General features: G+C 36.9%; 1 protein-coding gene and 1 long non-coding RNA gene across 2 annotated transcripts in view; one reads left to right on the top strand and one right to left on the bottom strand.

Moving 5' to 3' along the window:
* Positions 1-22,401, bottom strand: part of FLRT2 (fibronectin leucine rich transmembrane protein 2) — a 68,046-nt gene that overhangs the window by 41,831 nt on the left and 3,814 nt on the right. The window lies entirely within an intron of this gene.
* Positions 4,352-21,387, top strand: LOC135180883 (uncharacterized). The gene is made up of 2 exons (XR_010304592.1): positions 4,352-4,455; positions 20,590-21,387. It is a non-coding gene; the product is annotated as an uncharacterized LOC135180883 (long non-coding RNA).

Here is a 22,401-nt window from a genome sequence, read left to right as displayed (position 1 = left end):
CCTTAGCTGTCTTCTCTTTAGTTGTTTTACTAATTTTTTTCTAAGTCTCATAAATCTCTAAGTGTCTTCCTTAGATTAAAAAAAAAAAAATCACATATCAAATACTCGCTTGAAGTCTTAGTTGGAAAACATGAACTATAATTTTCTTCTAGAAAACCAGTGATCTTGTTAAATACACTTATCAGGCTAGTCTGCTTCTATCATTGCCTAGAGCAAACTGTACTTTTTCACAAATATCACTATGTTCTTAAACATTTGTCCCCAAAATGTCTTTTCAATTATTATTAATTTTGATTATGACCAAGACAAAAACACATTAGCCATGATAACAAAGATAATCATTTGCTTCTTTTTTTCTCCAGCTTCTGTACATGCTTCCCAGTTATAAAGGATATTTCAAATCTTCTGTATTTCCAGGATGAAAATGAATATGCTCTTAACTCTTGCTGCATTCTCAGATAAAGGAATACCAGTGCTTAATACATGATTCTATTAGACTTTGCGATTTCGCATGTTTTTTTTATATCAGCTTTGCCAAAAACTCAGAGTTCTAACCTGGGAGAAGTTATAAAAACTCTCTTCATCTGTTTCCCTAGAATAGAGATAATGAAATATTGGCACTCAAAGCAAGGTTAGAAAGTTTGATTTGCTTATGTGTTGCTTTAGGAATAAAACACATTTTCTGTGCCTCATCGTATTCCCAGTAAATGACACTATGATCTCATAACGCAAGTGTCTGAATGCTAACCTTCTTGGGTTTGTTGCAAGTTCTGCTGGACAAAACCCCCTCATATCAGATATTTTCTATCAGTGTATCTAGATAAAGACACTGTAGTCTGCCTTTTTTTTTTTGCTGCAGTGCTATCATAATAAGTTATTCTACTCTTAGCGTTGTTGCAGAATAATCCTATGGTTGCTACAGTTTTATTACAATACCTTCATAATTCAAGAAAACAAATGAGAAACAGAAAATGCTGCATAGGCTGAAAATTCTAATAAATATATGCATCATAGATACTATTCATATACTGGTGCATATATATATGCATGAAATACATGCTCAGCAATGCAAACTGGTAACTTAGATAAATGCATTTCAATCAGTACTAAATCTGGTAAATAGACACTGCAAAGGCTACATGGTATTAGAGAGACTGAGATCATTATGATAAGAATATATGAAGAAGAAGACAGTGTAACTTTTTAAACAATATGTTAAGTGGTAAGGTCCAAACTAGAAAAAATAATAGTTCAATATGGAAAACATTTGCTCTATATTACAGAAGGGAAACGAAAAAGCAAGACTGGTTGAATTGCAGAATCAAAGAATCAACCAGGTTGGAAGAGACCTCCAAGATCATCCAGTCCAACCTATCCCCCAGCCCTATCCAGTCAACTAGACTATGGCACCGAGTGCCTCATCCAGTCTTTTAGTGGCCATCACCAGACACATTAAAAAATCCGTAAGACTAAGACATTAAAGAGATCCTAAATTCTAATTGTTCTCATATTCACAAAGAACTTTTTAAGCTCCTGAAGGGTAACAGGCTATTTTGTCCACTCTCCTACAATGGCACATACCCTCATACATAAAAGGTTTTTATTTTGTAATTAAGAATTTCCCATTTTCCATACAAATAGCTGATATTTGCCTTGATCATAAGTTTTTGTCATTATGGACATTCTGTGGCACAATAGCTTATAACTACAGTGAATACAATCACTTCAGTAAGTTTTTGTCTGGTTTTGCAGTATTACTTACACGGAGTCTTGATTTGATATAATGAAAAAGCCACTTTAAAATATTCTATTTCTCTGTATCTGCCTAATAGCTTTTGTATTACAATATCAAATCCTTTGGGGCATCTCCCTTATGAACTAAATATTTCAATTTAATGTAATGTCTCTTAATAATATTAATAAATTTTCTTGTGGACAATGTATTTCCTTTGAAAAAGAAAAAAAGCAGCAAAATCAAACACAGGAAACACTCTTTTGCTATTGACTTCAGTTTTGAAGAAACTGAGATGTCTCAATTTTTATGGGACATTTCATAAAAAGATCATCTTTCATTGCATCATCTTTAAGTGTTCTGCAGACAAAAGATGATTCACCAAAACAGTGCTGAATAAACTTTCTGGGACAGGTCAGAATTTTTAGCCAGATAGGACCAAAGGTCAAATGACTTGACCTAGTAAACTCAGTGAGTCAGCAGCAGTCAGAAGGAATTAGACACAGGAATGAAATCTTATCTTTTTGAAGCTGATGTAAATTTCCCAATATCTTCCACAAATCCAGGAATTCACTTCTGTTTACTTCTGTTTCTGTAATATGCTTCTCCTTCCTCTAATCATTAAAGCTAAATTGCATAAAGTGGCTTTTCAGATGCTACATTTGTAAAGGCAAATTTCTTGGTGATGTTGGTGATATTTTTTTGCCCATTTATGTACTTGATTTCTCATGATTTCACAAAAGCGCTCAGTATGCATTCTTTTTGTAATGTAAACTTAGGCAAGTAGCATGACTTAAAATTTACTGACACTATAATCACTTTAAATAGTTTCAGCATACCATTAGCTTTTTATGGCAATTAAAATGACAGTATAATATCAAAATTAAATCAAGTAAACTATAAATATTTTTTTAAGCAAGACACATCTCATTTCAGGCTATTTGCACCTATGAATGTGATGATAATATATAGTATTTGTATACTTGATCCAGAAACACTTTAACATTTTTGTTTGTATATATGGGACTCATACTAATAAACAGTGATAACATTTTCTGTCCCAAATCTTTGGAAACTCTGAACCATTGTAAAGGAAGAAACTTGAATAGTCCAGCAGGTTTACATCTTCTTTGACAGTAAAAGAGATGTTCAGATATCTGATTAAAACAATTATTTTTTCTTCTTTCTTGTTTATTATTACTATACTTGATAAGATTATCAGAAAATTTTGAAAGCATCAAATTAATTTTAATGTTTTTATATCAACACACAAGAATAGTAGAAGTTTAGCTCAGACATCTTCAATACTTTCTTAATAATCCTAACAATTTTCGGGTAATAACTTTCTGATGGTTACAAGTGGTGTTCCATAAGGATCAGTGCTGGAACCACTTCTGTTTAACATCTTTGTTAATAGTTTTGATAAGGACATAGAGTGTATCATCAGTAAGTTTGCAGGCAACACAAAGTTAGCTATTGATCTGCACAAGGGTAGAAAGGCTCTACAGAGAGACTTGGATAGATTGGATCAATGGGACAATATTAATGATATAAGCTTCAACAAGGCCAATTCCTGCACTCGATCCACACCCCCATACAATGCTACAGGCTTGTCTGGCTGGAAAGCCATCTCGCAGAAATTAGAACCTGGGGGGTCTAACTGACACACAGATGAATATGAGTCAGCAGTGTGCCCCGGTGACCAAAAAAAGCCAAAGGCATCCTGGCTTGTACTAGAAATACTGTGCCCAGCAGCAGTAGGGAGGTGATTGTCCCCCTGTACTCAGCACTGGTGAGGCCACACCTCAAGTATTGTGTACAGTTTGGGGCACTTTAATACAAGACAGACATTGAGGTGCTGGAGCAAGTGCAGAGGAAGGCAATGAAGCTGGTGAAGGGCTTGGAGAATAATTATATGAGAAGTAACTGAAGGAGCTGGGGCTGTTTAGTTTGAAAAAGAGGAGGCTTAGGGGAGATTTCATTGCTGTCTACAGCTACCTGAAAGGATGTTGTGGAGAGGCTGCTGCTGGTCTTTTCTCACAGGTAATTAGACATAGAGCAAAAGGGAATGGCCTCTAGCTGTGACTGGGTAGGTGAAGACTAGATATTAAGAAAAAAATTTCACAGAAAGAGTGGTCAGGCTTTGGAATGGGCTGCCCAGGGGAGGTGGCTGAGTCACCAACCCTCGATGAGTTTAAAAGTTGTTTGGGTGTGGTGCTTACAGATATGGTTTAGGGTGTACCTTACAAAGTAGGACTATCAGTTGGATTTGTTGATCCTGAGGGTCTTATCCAAGTTGAACAACTCTGTGATTCTGTGAAAGGGTTGGTCGATTGGTCATGAAAAGGGTGGTTTCAATACAAGCACTACAGTCCAGTTCTCTTTCCTTTTTCTCTATCACACTTTCCCCCCATCTCTCTCCTTTCCTCTCCAATTTCTCTCCATCTTACTCTTCTCATCTCCATCCTTTTCTTCTCCATCTCCCTCCTTTCAGCACCAGCTCATTCCCCTTTTCCACCATATCTGAACCTTTCCCGCCCCACTCCCCATTTTCCCCTGTTTTCCTCTAAACCCAGAGCACCTGGGTTCTGCTGGAGTCTCCTCCCACCCCAGGTGTGACCACTTTGCCCTCCCTGCCACTCCCCTATTTAATCAGCCCCAGGAGAGGCAGAAGCCCCAAGTTTGCCCAACTGGGCAGAGGGATCCTCCTCCTGTCACTGCTGGTGAGTACCCATGGTGCACACACTGGGTGATTGGTGGTGGTGACAAAAAGGCCGGGGGGCCTGGTGGCCCCCCGGTTAGTTAGGACAGAGACTCAATGATTGCTCTAACATAGCCCACGGGTGCTGGCTGTGCCTTCTTGTTTTGGTTGAGCTCCTCTCTGTTTAGCTGCTTCCTTCTGCTCACTTGTGAAACTGTGAGACAGAATCACAGAAATGTTCAGGTTGGAAAAGACCTTCAGGATCATCAAGTCCAGTAAATAATCCTACTCTGCAAGGTTCAACCTAAGCTATATCCCCAAGCACCACATCCAAATGGCTTTTAAAGACAGCCAGGATTGGTGACTCCACCATCTTCTTGGGCAGCCAATTCCAATGCCTGGGAAAAACTGAATTAGCATGGAGGAAATGTCTGAGAATCCCTAACAAGGAAAATGGAATCAAACTCAAATCTCATTGACACTTGTTTGTGTTAGTGTGGTCAAAACTCTGTCTTGTTTTGTAAACAAGATAAAACTACAGAATAAGGTGAAATCCTGGCTGTGTTAAGCCAGGTCAGGCTATGCTGTGGTTCAGGATGTTATTTTATTAAGTTGCTTGACAGCCAAAGGTTTTTGCAATTTATTATCTCAAAGCATGTGTGTTTCTGCTTCAAACTGTCCTAATTTTCACATGGACTAAGCAACCTCATTTCACAGCATTACTGCAAGCTGCATTTCTTCAGGTGTTTTGTGTAAATTGGAAAGTTTATTGATTTGTTCCCTCGTGGCTAAAGGTATAAAGCTACTGAACAGATCATACACCAAAGCCTCTCTTTTTCAGCACTCTAATGCACCCCATAAGATTCAGAGGTTTATGACTTAAAATTCCAAAGGAGTAACAACAACAAATGTGAGGTGCTTAATGAAGACCACTAGGCAAGACCTTCTCTTGGCTGTAGCCTGGGTAGAGCCACTTGCCTAAATTCAGGCTGGCACAGGCAATGCCATTCTCCTTGGAAGAGACTATTCTTTTCTGCAGAGTAAGGCTTGTTCCAAGGGGCCTGTTAACATCAGTCCAAACTTATGTATTTAACTGTCTTAAAGTTAGCATTTTCCCACTGAAAATGTCATGTTGCCAATAGAGAAATGCACTATAGCTTGCAATTGGTGTTTCCACAGCACACTACTCCTGAAACGATGTATCCAGGGAGGTCAATCTGTGTGGGGGAAGCTAGCCTGTAGAGGAAGATGGGAACATAATAAATTTCATTCCAGCTTTAAGCATTTTGGAAAGACAAGTGCAGAGTGTTTCATTCTCTACTTCCATGGATCATAACAGTATTTCTTTTTCTTGTCCTTTTTCTCCCTTCTTCTACACTTCAACATATCTTTATATTTTGTCTCTACTTGAAGGGATTTGGTCTTATGTAAAATATAATTTATTTTTTATCTTCTAAGGCAAGGAACTCAGGTATCTGGACTCTGGATACAGTGGCAAAAGTCTGTTCACTAGAGCAGAAACCTCTTTTAGTGGCAAAGAAAGCCAACAGGATACTGGGCTTCCTCAATAAGGGCATCACCAGCAAAGATAAAGAAGTCATTGCACAAGAAAAGATGTGGAGAGGTTGGAAAGTGTCCAGCGAAAGGCCACGGGAATGATCAGAGGACTGGAAACTCGGCCATGAGAGGAGAGGCTGGGTTTGTTCAGCTTGGAGAAGAGAAGGCTGAGAGAAGGCCTTGGACCGTACATAAAGGGTGTTGGTCCGTACATAAAGGGCTCCTGGGATGGTGGAGACTCCCTTTTGATATGGACTCCCATGGAAAGGATAAGGGGTGATGGGGAAAGGTCACTGCTGGGGACGCTCCCACTGCACTCCAGAAGAATATGTTTCCCCATGAGCACAGTCAGACATTGGAATCCTCTCCCAAGGGAAGCAGTGAAGCCCTCTGCACTGGATAGCTTTAAGACTCAGCTTGACAGGGTTCTGGGCCAGTTCATTTTCACACTGCTGTTACCTAGAAAGGTTGGAACAGATTATCCTTGGTGTCCCTTCCAGCCTGGCATTCTGTGATTCTGTGATCTATGCTCATTCATAGTGGTTTGTTGTTGGTTTGGGTTTTTTTTTTTTTTTTAATTTAAGGTGCTAGACTGTAATGCACTGGAAATTAAGTGAAAACCTGTTAGAAGCTGCAATTGTTTGGTGTGAAACTACCAATGTGTGCCAATCGCTTGGTTCAAAACTGTAGCATATTGCTATGCTTCTCTATAAACAGATAAAAATACACTTCTTAACTGTACTGGCAATGAAGCTGGTGAAGGACCTGGAGAATAAATCTTATGAGGAGTCTCTGAAGGAGCTGGGGCTGTTTAGTTTGAAGAAGAGGAGGCTAAGGGAGACCTCATTGCTTCTACAACTCCCTAAAAGGGCACTGTAAGGAGGCTGGTGCTGGTCTTCTCACAGGGATTAGTGATAGAACAAGAAAGAATGGCCTCAAAGTACAGGAGGGTAGGTTCAGACTGGGCATTAGGAATTTTCTTTTTCCACAGAAAGAGTTGTCAGGCATAGGAACAGGTTGTTGTAGGGTCAGCGATTTGACTTCATGATTGCAGCGGTCTTTTCCAACCTGAATGAGTCTATGATTCTACCAACTTTCTATAATTTTGCTCAAAATTCTTGAGAATGCCTTGAAAGGGAGGGAATTATTTTTCCTTTTAATATTTATCTTTTTAGCCAATACAGATGGGCATTTCTTGCAGTGCAGTTTTACCAGTGACATTCAATCTGGACAGCTACAGTTCTCACATTACTGTGATAATATTATTGCTATTAATAATCTCAAAGAACCTCTGAGTTTGAAGACACTGCCTAAAGCTGCAGATGGCTACATAAAGGTCCTTACTTTTAGAGCTATAATTTTATAAAATACTGGAAACTCCATCCACATGGATTTGTTCTGCTGTATGCTTACCTTAAAAATGCCATAAATGAATGTGACAGAAGAACACTTGCAGGAAACATAACAGTATATAAACATTTTGCTTCAAGCTCAGTTTATGGCCATATAAATATTGATGTTATTAAGCCACCTAAAGTATCCAGGTATAAAATATAACTCCATGTCTTGTGTGCACCGTAGCAGTTTATGTCAGCCAAGCATTACCTCTGTTGCTATGAGCTTTATTTTGAACTGCACTGAAGTCCATTAGGAAGAGAAGGAGCTTGAGGAGGTGCACAATAGGCACAAGACAGGACCAGGAAAAGAAAGGAGAAGTGGATGAATGCACAGTTCAGTATCATAAATGATCATATTTTCTTTCTAGAGTCTGTGATTTTAACTGTTGATGCAGCATATGTACTCATGCGATGTGATTTCCTGAAGTGAAAGGAAACTTAGGCATTTGTAATAGTTTAGCAAATTTGGCCTGTGGATACAAGCACTTCAATATATACCTAACAGATCTTATGAATAGGTGGCTGGACAGAAACCCTGCCAGCATTCAATAGACTGCTGCTGTTATTTTAATGCCATGTGTTCAGAGAAAGGGTTATTGAACACTGGAATAGACTCCCCAGGAAGGTTGTTGAATCACCATGTGGTGCAAAGAGACATGGTTTAGCATCCGAGTTAGCAGAGTCAGATAATTGTTGGACTCAATCATCTTAAGGTATTTTCCAATTAAAATGACTCTGAGTCTATGACTACCTTCTAATCTAAGCACCTATAGCTCCCACTGAAGTCAATGAAGTTGTAGTCAGTGCAGCAGTCAGTTCTCTGTGAAAGAAGACACGAACACTATGGCAGTATACAACACTGATCATTTCTTTCTGCTATTAAAATGACTAAACTGATTTAATTTATCTTAAGTGACAAGGAAGTTTCTTTATGCCAGCTACACCAGTCCTGTCACTAGTACCTCAGCCCTTTGTCAAAGCTAATTTTGTTTGTGCCTGAAATTAATGCTTCCGTAATTTCTTGGAGATTGTCATCTTTGCTTTTAGAGAAATTTCCTGATGTTTTGCTTACTTGAGACAAATGCTAAAAGAGCAAACATGATATTCCAGCAGTGAGACAAGCATCATGATTTTCAGTTTCTCAAAGAACAATCAGAATGGTAAATGGTCTATATGGTAAAACACACATGCAACCACTGACACCTGCTTCTTCCAACTTTCTTTAGACTGTTTAAATTCAAAGTTCTTTTTACATGGCTTTGCTGAAAAATAACATGCAGTACTGAATCAAAATTATAGTACTAAGACATACTTGCTTAGATTCCTATTTCCTCTATCGTATTTCTTGTCTGGCTTTGAGGTCCATCTTCTCTCAGTACCCATGTTGTATTTGTGGTGTGAGCAGGAAGGAAAGGAATATATCCCTTCTAGGTGGCTTGTAGGACTTCACATTAAGGTCAAAACTAACAATCTGATCACAAGTGCTTACACCTGGCTTTCTGTTGAATTGATGTTCTGTTCCATGAGAAATGGCTTGTAACCGTTTTGAAAGTTTTAGCAGCTACTCAATGGAGTGCTTGACTGAAGCACTAAGTAGGCACAAATGATATGGAACCTGTAGTCAGAGGAAGTTACTCCATTCCTTTGATGACAATGGGAAGTCTTTCTATTGACTTTTTGCAAGGCCAACATTTCACCTAGGTCTTTGAGTACAAGAACTTCAGTCACTTATGTTAAATACCCAGCTATTTTGATTAGAAATATGAGTCCCTAAAAATAGACTAAATCCAGATTAATAAAAAATAACATGGGGCTGGTTACGTAACAGGGAGTAATGTAAATCAAAGTAGCTTTTAAAGTGGCAAATAAGTAAGTCTTCATCACTTTAGATGCCCTCTTTCATGAAATAAAATTGTTTTGTTTTTTTTAAATATTTCTAAAATGCTAAGCAAATTATGAACATAGCATCAAAGAAAATTCATAACTTGATGTTAAATTTAAATGATCATTAATATCTGATGTTCCCTTTAGTTTTTTACTCCTCTAGAAAGCCAGTTATCTAGAGATCAAACCATCTAGGTGGGAGTTGACTCCTTGGTTCAAATCCTAAGATAATCCATCTAATGATGAGATGATTATAAGGCAAGAAAATTATATTGATACAAACCAATTGAGGAACAGATCTATATGTTCAAATTAGAGTCCGATATGCTCAACAGTAAAACAGTAACCGGATGATATGCTTTCAACCCACTGGCGTCACACTCATTACAATATTATGTTAGTTTCTCTCCAGAAAACAATAGAGAAGAAAAAGTTCAGATATTGTAAAAAAAAAAATCATAAAACTGGTCCTCCATTTGGGAAATTAGTTTGGGAAGTTTTAGTACCAAGGTAAGTTGTGCAATTCAAGCAAGCAAAGATGTTGCAACGCATAAAAGCTTTCCTTTGAAATAAATTTTAATTCCTCACATGTCTCTAGAAGTAAACTGCTTTTGACAGACTGTATTTTGCCACTATTTCATTTAATAATTCATATCAACATTCACCAAAGGAAACTGGTCTTTGCTTTAATTCTCATTGTATGCCAGCCAACATGCTACCCATTTTTTCTGACTTTTATAGCTTATTACTATTGTTTTGTGGACTATGCTACAACTGATCCAAAGCATCTGTATGAGAAAATTTTATCTCCAGAAATGGCTTTTATTTCAAACTGTCTCAAATTTCTATTTTAGGTCATAGTATATTTTGAAATTAAATCTTTGTCACTCAAAATCTAGCAGTATTAGGTGATGCTTCTTGATTTGTCAAATGGAGGTAGGTAAGAGCCAATTCTGTGGGTTTAAATATGTAGAGGGACTCTGAAAAATGTTTACAATGTGCAAAACCTATTGATTTCTATTGGAATTGAAAGTATACAGGATTTTTAATAACCTGGCCTCAGCTGTGGAAAGGGGACTCTTCACAAATTTATTTTTGATCAAGCTGAAAATAGAAGGAGCCAGTGTCATGTGCAATATCAAATGGAGGCCTGCAGCTCACAGGAATAATAATTTAGGCACTTTGTGGGGAGAGGGGGAAAGACAGAAGAAAAAAAATCAAAGAAATTTCTATTGTTTTGGCATGGCATAACTGCAAAACAAGTACAGTGACCTCATTCTAAGCTTTGAGAACTAAAAACAGTCTCGGATATTCTTAAATTCAAGTGATGTGGAGATAGTTCTCTCTGGATCAATACTCTATATGTGCTGAAATACTCATGAGAAAATACTCCTGACTTACATTGCTATAATGGAGAGCAAAAGCCTTGGAAATCAATCATGGCTGCCTAAATCTCTCTGCTAAAGGTGATATATACAGAAGTTGTAAGAGTAATAGTCACTTTTTTACAGTATTCTTCAGATTTTTGCTGTAGTTTCTGGACAACATTGTGATGTCTTCCCCCTATTTGCTCCATATCCAGTTTATATATGGAAAAATTATTTATTGTGAAGCTGTAGTTTTGCTAGGAGTATTTAACTATGGTAACAATTTTAATGATTGCATGAGGTCTGAAGTAGGCAATTGTTTGGCTGGACCTTTTTGTTTTTAGGGTTTTTTGTGGTTCTCCTGAGAATCACCAACTCAAGTGGCAAAATAGTCACCTACTAAGATACTAAGTATGTGTGTGAGTTTCACTACAGGATTGAATACTAATCATGAAAATAAACCAAGAAACTTGACTCAGGCAATGTGAAAACTTTATTTTTTCTTGAATGCAAATTTTTTTCACGATTTATATTGAAAAGTAAAGAATTCTCTTTTCGTTTCACTATTACTTGGTATTTTTAATGAAAATTTAACATGTTTCAGAAAAAAAGGGGGGAATTTTTAGAAATTCTCTTTGGCCTCAATGTTTAGCTTCTGTTCTAAAAAAATGGTGCAGATTTTTGCATCTGCTTTGTAAATTTCACTAGAGATATGATGTACAAATAGGCAGTTCTCTGTAGTTAGCCATTTTATTTGTCAGTGCATTGATGTTTTTGCATTGATTCATAAACCCTCTACTTCAGACATTTCATGAAGTCCTGCACATGCATTGCATTTTTATTAAAATACAGCCCTATATATGTTTTGCAGTGAGACTGTGAAATGGTTTAAGAATGCTCATCTTCTTTCTCTTTTACTCTGTGGATGAAAGTTTGAACCATGGAGTAAATCTCTTCATTGTCAGTTATATAAATGTAAAGTAGTTCTAGATAGCAGAAGAATAAATCTAAATTTACACTGGAAAAAATCAGTGGTGAATGTGTAGCTAGTCACACATTAGCTCTCGATATTTTATCAGGTTTTATACTTATTTTTTCCTTATTAATAGTGGTCTACCATGAGAAGATTTAAATAATGAAATTTTATCAGAAAAATTGTCCTGTTTCAGACCAGTAATATGAGATATGGAGTTATTTAGTTTTATTTGCAGCATTGCAGTACATGGAAAGGAAAGAAATAAGGGTCCCCATATGACCATAAGCAATTATATAGCACACATCCTTATTTATGACAAAAAGTTTTCATACAGAAGCTGCCTGAAAAGCAAGCAGTACACTGAGCTGATGAATTTAACTTTTATAATTACCTGGAAGAAATGAACTAGGGTGAAAGAACAGGAGATTTGCTTCTCATCAGATCAGCTCTAATCTCATTTCCGCACAGTTTAAAAGGACAGCTTTGTATCTATATCTATTAGTGAACCTGTAGACTCCTTCATAAAGTACCTTCTTTCAGATAAAAGATGTTAAAATAGATAGAATCATACGACCATGAAAGTACAACCCTTTAATCTTGATGGCAAGATCTAGGTTTTAATGTATCTAGGGTTTTAAGCATTGGAGGTTACGGTAGTAGCTAGAAAGACAGAGAGCAAAGGTGACAGATATTTTGTATCGCATTTCTAATCCATGGGAAGTAAATTTTGCAACATTGTTATTTGTAGATGGAATATGAAGCAGAATTTATATCATTTTGTGAACTGCTTATCTAGGTTGTTCCTATGTTTAAAGTCAGTGGAGCTGTAACTATGATCCATGCACTTATAATTAGTTGTGGGTACAAACCACTGCCCTGAATTTCATGTTCAGAAAGGAATTTAAAGCTTATCAGTTCTAAGTGGCCAGGTCTCACATTGCTTATTATTAACTATCTGCATGAAATAATGTCATTTTATATTATCAAATATCACAGAAGCATTTTGTAAAAACATCTTTCACTGAAGTTTTACAGGTTGGTATTGGGCTACTACAGTGATGAACAAAATGTATGATCAAATAGAACAGGACATAATATTGCTCACTATTATTCAGATTGTTTTATATCTAGCTGTAAATCACTGCAGTAGTTTTTAGGAAGGAAACAATTACTGACAAAATGCATTTTTAAACATTTATTTTTAGACATTCACTAGTAGCACAGAAGCAGTTATAATTGCACAAGTAAAGGGCTGCTAAACTGTGCATTTAAAGACACCACCAGTTACTAGCTACCAAAACTCCACACACCTTGCTGCCTGTATATCTTTGGAGACAGAAGTATAAAATCTCACTACAGATTATGGAGGTAAATATTCACCTGCAAAGCAGCAGTACTTAATTATCTCCAGTAACATTAATTTCCTCACACTGTTCTTATCTTTCTTAAACAATGTGTCCATCAAAATATGAACAACTATAGGCTTAACTGATTTTTTTTTAATGGCAAATTAGTATTATTCTCCCCAGTCTTGCAGTAGAGATTTCCCACAGCAAGAGAATTTATTTAATTTGCTAAAACCTATCAGTTTGAAACTTAACACAAGTGTCAAAAGCCCAGAGTTGCATTGATAAAACTACTATGTCTGTAGTCCTATGGAAACAGGAAATGAAGTTTAGTCTGCTAAAATCTTTAGTCATACTGCATGCCCACGATAGTCATGTGCATGTGAAAAATCAAGCTTCATCTAATATAGCAATAGCGGAATGTGTGGAAAGTGTCATAGAAAATATATCAGTCACAAGGGACATAGCAATTGCTATGAGACAGATATAATATAACTGAAGTATAAATAGATGCTTCAATAAATTACATAACCATGTCCACATATGAATCTGGTACTCCAAGTTGTGCAGCAAGTAACTAGAAACATACTTTAAACCTGACCTTTGGCAATTCTATGCCCAAGCATTTCCTTAAATCATTGATTCAGAGTCAGCCAGGGCACAAACAGCAGTGTCAGCTCCCAGAATAAAAGCCTTTCCCTTTAAAGCAACAGAAGGAAGACTGGCCTCCAGTCATGGCTCTAACAAGGAACTCAATAGAGAAGTCTGTTGTTCTATATTGTGGATATTCAGCTGCTGTAAACTTGCCCAGCCCCGATTTATGTGAGCACTACATAGCCAATATCAAGAGCCTTTCTGAATCTGCCTGTGTATCAGTGCTTCTTTGATCAAATGTTGTTATTAACTTTTCCTTCTATTCTTTGCTGGTGCTACCTCTTTTTGTGTCAAAAAAAATAATGCAGTTTGTTTCTCTTAATGTGCTTTTTACAAGGACTTCTACAACATAACTTTGGCTTAATTCTACTTTGTAAGAACAGAGGTAGAAGAGAATGTGGAGGTGAAAGAGTAGTTCATTCTTCTTACCTAATAAACCCTTTCACTTCTGACAGCGTCTGGAAAAATGAGACACTATTAATAGTGGTGGGCTTACCTGAGTCCACCTTTCATTTATTCTACATCACTGTCTGGATTTCAAACAGAAACACAAAAAAAGTACTCAACAGGAGAAACTGTGTCTTTCTGTTTCTTCTTTTACTTCAAAAATATTACACTTTGTTATTTGTCTTAAACTGTTAAGAAAGATTCATCAGAAGCCACCACATTAGTCCTGTTCCCAAGAATTAAATGTTGGCTAGTAAGAAATAATTCAGAGAATTTTAATTTTCACTTGTATCTTTTTTTTCCTCCAACTCTCTGAAAACAATTACTTGAAAAACACATTTGGCTAAATTGCAGTGCTCATGAAAAGGAAAGACAGATATCACTGAGTGAAGCACACACACAAGCTCCCTGGAGCAGTTTTGACAATGCAGTTCAGTCCCATACCTGTCTTGGAGCTATTCACAAACTAATCTACGCAGCAGCTAGTCCTATGTGGGTGAAAATCCATGCAATGACAGACTGTGACCAGTCAAATTGTTTTTTGCTAGTCACAGGAAGCTTGAGCTGAAAGAATGAAGGTCATTGTTTAGCCTGGAGAAGAGAAGGCTCAGGGGTGACCTAATTGCTGTCTACAACTACCTGAAGGCAGGCTGTAGCCAGGTGGGGTTGGTCTCTTCTGCCAGGCAACCAGCAACAGAACAAGGGGACACAGTCTCAAGTTGTGCTGGGGGAGGTCTAGGCTGGATGTTAGGAGGAAGTTCTTGCCAAAGGAGTGATTTGCCATTGGAATGGGCTGCCCAGGGAGGTGGTGGTGTCACCGTCCCTAAAGGTGTTGAAGAAAAGCCTGGATGAGGCATGTAGTGCCATGATCTAGTTGACTGGATTGGGCTGGGTGACAGGTTGGCCTGGATGATCTTGGAGGTCTCTTCCAACCTGGTTGATTCTATGATAACGTTAACCCAAACAGCCCTATCTTTTCACTATGGGTTTTTTCTCTCATTTACAGTTGTGGTAACTGAATTATAGCCAGGCTCTTCACCAGGCTTTCTGCAAGACTGCAAGTAAGCAAAGAAGTAGAATTACATATGACAATATGTATGCCAAATATTATTGCTACCAAAAAACTTGTAGAGAATGTTGAAATAATTAAAACATTACACACCCTCTCAAAGCAAGGACATAAATCTCTAGTATTAGCTCTCCCATAAATTATCTCCTTCCTTAAGTGCCTAGTTTGGTGCTGCTGACCACTGTGGTATTTTGGTAAGACCTTCCCATATGTACAACCATGCAGGGAGTTTCTGCAACTAGTACCAGTTCACTTCTCAGTGTGCACTACTTCTTGTCAGTCTTTAGAACTCAATGTTGAATTTGCCTTGCCTACATCTGCAAGAGAAAAGAATATACTGCAGGCCTCTGCAAGAGAAAAGAATATACTGCAGGTCCACACACAGTTTGATTAATGTTTGATAAAGACAATGATTTAATTAACAGGACAGCCTGAAAGTGCTGGTGATACAGAAGTAACATCACAATTCTTTCTACTGTAGAAATGACCCCTTCCTCCAGCCTGTTTCTTATAAGAAAGAATAATAAAGTATTAGTTCAATGCCATTTGCCCTTACTGCATTTTCCACAGTGCTCCCCTAATTGAGATGTGGATTTATTTACTTAAAGGATCTCTAAGCTTTCAGGTGAGAGGTCTGAAGACATGATAAATATAAGCAACATAAAAGCTGCCAGAATCTGTTTAATTTCAAATAACAAATACAGTTAGTTACCTGCTCTCAATTTGTCTATGTAGAGTGGACTTTCTATGTATACACACATGCCTGAGAGGAAAACTTGAGACTGGTTGCTCACTAATTGCTTTGTCCATCTCATCTTTTTTTCTGTATGTACTTCTTTTTGTTTTTATGGCTAACATGCACAGTTTCTAGGGTCACAACATAAAGGAGTACACCAAAGCTCACCAAACCAGACTCACTGCACCAATAAGGGTTCTGTTTTAAAGCTAACACAGTCAGAGATAGCAGTAACTCTAATGATTCACATGTGCTATGCCCACCACAGAAAGAACTGAGAGAACTTCACAGATAGTTTCCTCTGCCCCACAGCTCCTCCTAGATTGTGCATTGCACTACCCTTCCTTCTCATGGCAGTTTAGAGTCTTCCTTGCAGACGACTAACAGCTTAGGTGGTTAAAACTGTGATCATTAGGAAACTCTGATTTCCTGTTGCACAGAAAGTTAAGTGCATATCTCTGCATTTCATTCTGTCTGGATAATTTTGATTACTCACTTTCATCCTGTTTTTCCCTCAGTTATTTTCTAGTCACTTTCCCTTCCTGTTTTTATCTTCCCTCTGCAAAATACTGCAATACTTGAACTGCAAAAATAATAAGGCAGGTGTTTAAATACAAACAAAAGCTTCCATCAGAATTACTGCTTATTTTAGTTTTGAAAGTGTCTTTAGAATACTTTGTATCCTTGGTGCACCTGACAGTCAAAACAGAATGAATTCCAACTTGAAAGAGATTCTTCTTAGCTGAAGATGTAACTAAGAATTCTGATTCAGCCTATACTGCTGTATGTATTTTTGTATTAAAAAAAAAAAATGTGAGAGAAAGAAACAGGAGAGACTATAAGTACATGTCAATAAAAGTACCCCAGATAGTGGAAGGGATTTTAAATTCTATAGCCAGGCTACAAGTCTTTGCATTCCAGTAAGCAGGTGAATGCTGTTTTAGCATAACACTGAACAAGTTCAAAAGAATGCCTTTCTTTCAAACATGGCTATCATTAAACACAGGAGAATATACAGGGTTATATTTAAAGACCTCTTCCCAAAATCATCAAGTATTTCTTAAGGAGATCTAAATAGCTCATGTACTGATATTGATGGTATCTAAAATGTAAAGATTTATTCTTCTAATGCTTAGAAGATCATCTTTCTGCAGCTGGTTGGCTAGACTGTAGGATGCCTTCTCTCAGTCAGCATATGTATAACAAGACAATCGTTCAGCAGCTTGTAAAATATGATTGCATATGAGATACTGATGGCCTAAGGGAAGCTCTAAATACCAGAAGTTCATAATTAGAATACCTATGTATTTTATCCAATAGAGTTTCCATCACTGTCACCGAGATGAGTGGTTATGAATTTCAGAGTAAGTTCTGTCCATAAAGACTGATTTACAGACTTTCAACTTCGGACAAGCGAAGGGCAAAGAAGTAAAGCCAAACCCTTCTACCTAGAGAGTTCTTTATCCTTATAAGGATTTTAAAATTTATAATCGTCTCTCCTGGCACTCAAGTTCAAGCCTCACAGTTGGTAACTTATGACCTATTTATGCACATATCATCCATCCGCTTTCAGTCATTCTGTCCCTCTATCTGCAGAACCACAGTCACACCATGTACGATGTACGGAACAGCTGATAAGAAATTTCAGCAGGAAAAAGAATATAAGCAGATCAACAGTTCTGTTGCCAGAGCTGCTGGCAGCAAGTTTAACATCTCATTTATTCCAGATTTATAAAGAGTCACTGTACTGATCTGAGCATAGAGCTGTGTGTTTGACTACTGTGGCAATAGACTGTCTAAATGAAACCTATATTTGGTACTAAATATTATGTTAAACTGATACTGATAACATTATCCAGGGTGGGAGAGAAAACAGTCATCTTACTAGCAAGGAGATTTCCATAGTTCCTGGGCTGTGGGTTTGTATTTCCTTCGGTTTTGCTTTTGGGTTTGTTTTGGTTGGATTTGCCAGCTTGTTTTGGTTTTGCTGCTTGTTGAGAGCTTTTTTGTGTGTGTTTATTTGGTTGTTTGGTTGGTTGGTTGGGTTTGGGTTTTGGTTGTTTGAGTTTGGTTGTTTCTTTTGGGTTTTGGTCTGATTTTGTTTTTTATCTGTTTTTCAATCACTGCATTTTACTGGAATTACGTGTAACTAAAAAGTAGTGTCAAGGCAGGGGTTCGGTACCCTGTAGCCAACATTCAAAAAAAGAGAAAAATTAGAAATCCTATTGCACTATTCTTTTAAAAACTATATTAAACAGAGTACTCTTTGAGAGAACAGTTCTTATTGTCTGTGAGGAGAAAGCACAAGGGGACAAAAGAAAACTACCAAACTAGAAAATCTCATATATAGTTTCCATTTCAAAAGGCTACAATATCACAGAATGCTCTGCTATTCAGTTGTATAACAATAAAAAATACGTTAACTAAGCTTCAGAAGGTAACAAATTTTGCTGAATTATCTTTTGTTGTTCTCCTTCTCTCCATTTTTTGTGTATGTGTCTCTGCATGCATGTGTGGATGCTTACCATTAAGAACACACAATATCACATGAATTAAAAAGACGTTTTGATTACAGCATAAAATGAACAAATCAATTAGAATAATCTTACTTTCAGATGCTCTGCCATGGAGGCTTAGGCATCTCTGGGCAAATATAAAGGACTTGCCTGAGACACTCAAGGTGCACGTTTGTTTGTTGTTTTTTTTTTCCAAGAAGTATCTATTTTGCATCTTCCTTTCAAAGTATTCTCAAAGCGATGGTTGTAGACAATTTTCTCTGAGTTAAGACTGTTATTCTGCTGCACAACTACTAAAGAGTAAGATTCTGAAGTTAATTTTGTCACTCGGTGAAAGTAATTTCTCAAATAAAACCAGAAAAGCCTTCTACTGACAAAACACATTTTACAATTTACTGCTGAACCTCTTCAGGAAGAACTTCTTCACTGAGAAGCATGGCACAGGGCCAGAATGAGCTATTTCAAAAACTGCTGTTGGGCATATACCGATTTGATACACAGAATTTAGCAACACAGCTGGGAATTACTCTGTATGTGTGTGTTTATACTCTGTTAAATTTTAGCAGTCTCTTACTGTATACTCATCTTCAGTATGAGGTAGTTTGTTGTTAGACTGGTAAACTTGTTTTAAAGAAGGAGAAATTTATCATGTGGGTAATATTCCTTTCTACTTGTTTAATTATTTTCTGTTGGAAACTACTTTTCTATAGGTAGTTCAAAGAATAAAATGTTTCAGATTAAATCTTTGATAATATTTAAAACAAGAATGAAAATGTGATGTGTATTAGAAAAGTGACTGTGAGCTGCTGGTTAACCTTATATGTCTTACAGTATCTCCAGATTTTCTCCTTCAATGAATAACATGAGGGCTTACAGTAATGGATTGTTACAACATGATACAATATACATATAGAGCACTAACATAAAATTGAAGTATTCCAACCATCCCATTCCAGTTCATGTCAATTAAGGCAACAAAGTGATTTGATTTTTTTTACATAATTCTAACAAATTATTAAATAAGCAGTAAATTTTCAACTGATACGGGCCAAGAAATAATGCTTAGGGTAGGAGCATTTGCAACTAACTCCAAAGCTAAATGGTTAAAAGAAAAGAACAAGGTTAAACCAAGATCAGTCAATGAGGTGGCCTGTGAAACCAGGCAGACAAGATTGCTAAATGGAGTACATTTAGTTGGATGCAAATCTCTCAATGATACAAGAAGCATCACCTAAGCAAAATCTTCTAGATCACAAATTAAATTATAAAGTACTGCTAACAAATATTCATTTAGAGACACTTCACATGGTTTCAGTGTTTCAGGCATGTAACAGCCTCATTAAAACCATCTCACTTAGCAAAAGTGTATTCACTAAATGATATACACACCCAATGCCTGGTCTATGGATAGCTTTCAGAGAAGCATCCTTATGTAGGCTGCATCTACTTCCTATGCACTGTAACAATCCTAATACAGATACAGTCCTAGTCACCTAAATAACTTGTACCTATGTAGCTTGTTTTTCCATAGACACATGAAGAAACTACTGATCAAAGCATATATGCATTAGCATAACCAGAGACATGCTGCTGAGTTTGTATCATCTTCAATTATGGCTAAATGACATCACTTTGGCATATTCAAATTATTACTCACATGAGTAATCTCTAATCATGAGAAGAGTGTCTGTGAAATTAACTTGCCAGTGAAAGAGAAGGACTGAGTCTGGAATCAAATATATAAATTTAAAAAGCAGTTTTTCAGCTGTGAAGTTCTATTTCATAAGCACAAGTTTGCTATACAGTCTTTCCATTGACCTTGGGAGCAACACCTCTTGGGAGCACCTTGAGTGTTTTACCTAACAGAGAAACTTCCAACTCAATGGAGGAAAAATATCAGGATCTATCCTCAATTTGATTCCAGTTCATCAATAAAATTAATTTTGAATGAAAATGAATTGTATATGCTTTGAATGGTATCACAGAGACCTCTGCAATTATATACAAAATCACAGTCACCTGCATATGTAATACCAAATATATACATATATAAAATAAACCCTTCATTTCTGTATGTTAAATCTCTTGTTCTGTAAGATGTTGGTATAAAGTAATTCCTTGTTTTTGTTGCAATAACTTTCAGTGACATTGTGAATGCCATGGTTATCTTGAAACAGTTGTAATGCTGCATTTCTTTTTCTCTGTAGCAGAAACACACAGGAACTCTCAAGAGAAATACTTGTAACTCTGAATTTACAATCATGTGGCTGATGATCTTTGGTTTGGCCATGATATGGTCCTCTGCAGTCAGTGTGAAGATTGAAGACTGTATAAGAATCACTGAAGGCTCTTACTAGTGCTAAGACACACTGCAGAACCACTGCATCCTTTCCTCAACGGAAACTCTTTTTCGCTTATTTCTTGGCTAACTTTATGGAACAGCTCAGTGAGGTATGAGCTACTTGTGCTGCTATGTGGAGTAGGATTGGACACACTTTTGAGAAAAAGCTCTTCTCTTCAGTTCAATTTTCCCTTATGGCTTTGATAAAGAAATGAAAAATGTGCCAGCAGCAACTGGGAGTGACACTGGCATGCACTGATTTCAGATCTCCGAAGGTGCTGGTGAGGCTTTTCATTTAGAGCTCTGACCTTTCCTGCTCTTAAGTCATGTAGTACTTCCATATGGTCTACAATATTTACTAGATGTGTCTAGCATCAGCCTGCCCAGACCATGCTGGATACAGAAGTACATGACAGTGAACAACTAATGGATCAGTGAGATGAAATTTCACAATCTTTTGCCTGTAATTCTCCCTCAAGATCCCTGACATTAAACAATGTCAATTTTGCCTGAATAAATGTTATGGAATAGCTTCAGATAAATCCAGTCATAGATAACATGTTTTCAGGAAGGAACCAATTTGTTGTTATGATTTTGCATTTTTAAGGAAATTAGATTACCTATGACAACTTGGCCACAATAAAGAATTTTGACCAAAGAAAAAGACTTCAGCCCCTTCATCGAAAAATTTTCACTGTGATACATTCACAAATACAGGATGATAAAAGGAACTAATGCCCTCTTCTGTATTCTGTGGGTCAAAATATCTCCCTGTCTGGGCCAGTAACATCATGATGTAGACCATTACATTCATTCACTGATTACTGTGTAAACTATCTTTCAAAATTACTCTTTTCCTCAAAAATATTTTACTGCAGTCTTTAATCCACAGCTGTGGTAGCAAATTATAATGTTTTACCTTGTGAATAGGTAGCTGGTGATTAAGTGTTATGAAAGTGGCCTGTTGACTTGAAGGCCAAGCCAGAAGAATATTATCTGTGACCTTTAATATTCTGCTTTGCAAAGGCCATAGCCTACAAAACACTGACCAGGGCCACTGAAAGCAAGCCATGTATCACCTGGGGCCAAAGCAAAACTGTCACTTTGCAGGACTAATTCTAGCAACTATCTGATCCTGTACATCAAAAGCCTATTGAGTTTTGTTTCAAAGGGCTAGAGGATCAGTTTCAATGACAGTGTGCCATTACATGATCAACAGTTCTCTGTATGGTATACTTTTATAAATACATCTTTGCATTAAACTAGACTACAAAAAGGTTTCTTTTACAACAAATTAATAAAGAAGCTACAGCTTGAACTAAAATATACAGGAGGTATGTCTGAGGAAAAGCTGTTAGAACAATACTTCTTTTTAGAAGGGGCATTTTACCAAACTCTTTATGTATCATTAAGTTTTCAGGAATGCTAAATTGATGAATTTGATTTAAGTTGTAGCCAGTATTTAATTTTGATTCATTTCAAAGGGTGATGTCAGAAGAAGGAATTCATCAGGGCTGGGAGGAAGTTGTTAGCTTGGTAAACCATCAGTTAAAAACAAAAGAAGTTATAGGAAGATGCCAACACCTGTCACTACTGGCTGAAAAATATCTAAATAGCACTATTTCTGGCACATACTGTTTGATGTGATTGCAATGATTTGTAAAACAGAAAATAATTT

Source organism: Pogoniulus pusillus, chromosome 1 (assembly GCF_015220805.1).
Source record: "Pogoniulus pusillus isolate bPogPus1 chromosome 1, bPogPus1.pri, whole genome shotgun sequence".
Lineage (NCBI taxonomy): Eukaryota > Metazoa > Chordata > Aves > Piciformes > Lybiidae > Pogoniulus > Pogoniulus pusillus.
The sequence above is the reverse complement of the archived record's forward strand: the minus strand, read 5'-3'. Positions and strand labels throughout refer to the sequence as shown.